Raw genomic sequence first — 3,720 nt, 5'->3', positions numbered from 1 at the left:
ATAATATTTTCTCCAAAATGCTGAACCACCCCGGCCCTTACAATTTCGGCCCGAAAGTTGTGATAATTCAAATTTTTACAATATTTGCCCCTACGCCACTTTCAAAGGGATATGTGGTTCAGGATCCATCTAATCGCATGTATGTACATTCATTGTGGGGAAACTAGCTAATAAAAAAATAAAAATTTTCCTCCAAAATGCTGAACCCCCCGGCCCTTACAATTTCGGCCCGAAAGTTGTGATAATTCAAATTTTACAATATTTGCCCCTACGCCCCTTTCAAAGGGATATAGGGTTCAGGATCCATCTAATCGCATGTATGTACATTCATTATGGGGAAACTAGCCTATTCAAAGAAATATTTTCCTCCAAAATGCTGAACCACCCCGGCCCTTACAACTTCGCCCGAAAAGTTGTGATAATTCAAATTTTACAATATTTGCCCCTACGCCCCTTTCAAAGGGATATAGGGTCAGGATCCATCTAATCGCATGTTTTTACATTCATTTTGGGGAAACTAGCTATTAAAAAAAAAAATATTTTCTCAAAAATGCTGAACCACCCGGCCCTTACAATTTCGGTCCGAAAGTTGTGTGATAATTCAAATTTTACAATATTTGCCCCTACGCCCCTTTCAAAGGGATATGTGGGTCAGGATCCATCTAATCGCATGTATGTACATTCATTGTGGGGGAAACTAGCCTAATAAAAAAATATAATATTTTTCTCCAAAATGCTGAACCACCCGGCCCTTACAATTTCGGCCCGAAAGTTGTGATAATTCAAATTTTTACAATATTTGCCCCTACGCCCCTTTCAAAGGGATATAGGGTTCAGGATCCATCTAATCGCATGTATGTACATTCATTATGGGGAAACTAGCCTAATCAAAAAATATAATATTTTCCTCCAAAATGCTGAACCACCCCGGCCCTTACAACTTCAGCCCGAAAAGTTGTGATAATTCAAATTTTTACAATATTTGCCCCTACGCCCCTTTCAAAAGGATATAGGGTTCAGGATCCATCTAATCGCATGTATGTACATTCATTTGGGGGAAACTACCCAATTAAAAAAAAAAATATTTTCCTCAAAATGCTGAACCACCGGCCCTTACCATTTCGGCCCGAAAGGTGTGATAATTCAAATTTTTACAATATTTACCACTACGCCCCATTCAAAGGGATATGGGGGTCAGGATCCATCTAATGGCATGTATGTACATTCATTATGGGGAAACTAGCCTATTCAAAAATAAAATATTTTCCTCCAAAATGCTGAACCACCCCGCCCTAACAATTTCGGCCCGAAAAGTTGTGATAATTCAAATTTTTACAATATTTGCCCCTACGCCCTTTCAAAGGGATATAGGGTTCAGGATCCATCTAATCGCATGTATGTTTATTCATTATGGGGAAACTAGCCAATTAAAAAAATATAAATTTTTCCTCCAAAATGCTGAACCACCCCGGCCCTTACCATTTCGGCAAAAAAGTTGTGATAATTCAAATTTTTACAATATTTACACTACGCCCCATTCAAAGGGATATGGGGGTCAGGATCCATCTAATGGCATGTATGTTTATTCATTATGGGGAAACTAGCCAATTAAAAAAATATAAATTTTCCTCCAAAATGCTGAACCACCCGGGCCCTTACCATTTCGGCCGAAAAGTTGTGATAATTCAAATTTTTACAATATTTGCCCCTACGCCCCTTTCAAAGGGATATAGGGTTCAGGATCCATCTAATCGCATGTCTTTTTACATTCATTTTGGGGAAACTAGCCTATTAAAAAAAAAAATATTTTTCTCAAAAATGCTGAACCACCCCGGCCCTTACAATTTCGGTCCGAAAGTTGTGTGATAATTCAAATTTTTACAATATTTGCCCCTACGCCACTTTCAAAGGGATATGTGGGTCAGGATCCATCTAATCGCATGTATGTACATTCATTGTGGGGAAACTAGCCTAATAAAAAAAATATAATATTTTTCTCCAAAATGCTGAACCACCCCGGCCCTTACAATTTCGGCCCGAAAGTTGTGATAATTCAAATTTTACAATATTTGCCCCTACGCCCCTTTCAAAGGGATATAGGGTTCAGGATCCATCTAATCGCATGTATGTACATTCATTATGGGGAAACTAGCCTAATCAAAAAATATAATATTTTCCTCAAAATGCTGAACCACCCCGGCCCTTACAACTTCGGCCCGAAAGTTGTGATAATTCAAATTTTTACAATATTTGCCCCTACGCCCCTTTCAAAGGATATAGGGTTCAGGATCCATCTAATCGCATGTATGTACATTCATTTTGGGGAAACTAGCCAATTAAAAAAAATAATATTTTCCTCCAAAATGCTGAACCACCCCGGCCCTTACCATTTCGGCCCGAAAGGTGTGATAATTCAAATTTTTACAATATTTGCCACTACGCCCCATTCAAAGGGATATGGGGGTCAGGATCCATCTAATGGCATGTATGTACATTCATTATGGGGAAACTAGCCTATTCAAAAAATAAAATATTTTCCTCCAAAATGCTGAACCACCCGGCCCTTACAACTTCGGCCGAAAAGTTGTGATAATTCAAATTTTTACAATATTTGCCCCTACGCCCCTTTCAAAGGGATATAGGGTTCAGGATCCATCTAATCGCATGTATGTACATTCATTATGGGGAAACTAGCCAATTAAAAAAATATAAATTTTCCTCCAAAATGCTGAACCACCCCGGCCCTTACCATTTCGGCAAAAAAGTGTGATAATTCAAATTTTTACAATATTTACCACTACGCCCCATTCAAAGGGATATGGGGGTCAGGATCCATCTAATGGCATGTATGTACATTCATTGTGGGGAAACTAGCCTATTAAAAAAATATAATATTTTCCTCCAAAATGCTGAACCACCCCGGCCCTTACCATTTCGGCCCGAAAGGTGTGATAATTCAAATTTTTATAATATTTACCACTACGCCCCATTTAAAGGGATATGGGGTCAGGATCCATCTAATGGCATGTATGTACATTCATTGTGGGGAAACTAGCCTATTCAAAAAATATAATTTTTCCTCCAAAATGCTGAACCACCCCGGCCCTTACAACTCGGCCCGAAAAGTTGTGATAATTCAAAATTTTACAATATTTGCCCCTACCCCCCTTTCAAAGGGATATAGGGTTCAGGATCCATCTAATCGCATGTATGTACATTCATTATGGGGAAACTAGCCAATTAAAAAAAAAATATTTTCCTCCAAAATGCTGAACCACCCCGGCCCTTACAATTTCGGTCCAAAAGTTGTGATAATTCAAATTTTTAAAATATTTGCCCCTACGCCCTTTCAAAGGGATATGTGGGTCAGGATCCATCTAATCGCATGTATGTACATTCATTGTGGGGAAACTAGCTTAATAAAAAAAAAAAATTTTCCTCCAAAATGCTGAACCACCCCGGCCCTTACAATTTCGGCCCGAAAGTTGTGATAATTCAAAATTTTACAATATTTGCCCCTACGCCCCTTTCAAAGGGATATAGGGTTCAGGATCCATCTAATCGCATGTATGTACATTCATTATGGGGAAACTAGCCTATTCAAAAAAATATATTTTCCTCCAAAATGCTGAACCACCCCGGCCCTTACAACTTCGGCCCGAAAAGTTGTGATAATTCAAATTTTTACAATATTTGCCCCTACGCCCCTTTCAAAGGGAT

This window comes from Strongylocentrotus purpuratus, unplaced genomic scaffold, assembly GCF_000002235.5.
Source record: "Strongylocentrotus purpuratus isolate Spur 01 unplaced genomic scaffold, Spur_5.0 spur5_scaffold_21, whole genome shotgun sequence".
NCBI lineage: Eukaryota > Metazoa > Echinodermata > Echinoidea > Camarodonta > Strongylocentrotidae > Strongylocentrotus > Strongylocentrotus purpuratus.
This window is presented reverse-complemented; position numbering follows the sequence as displayed.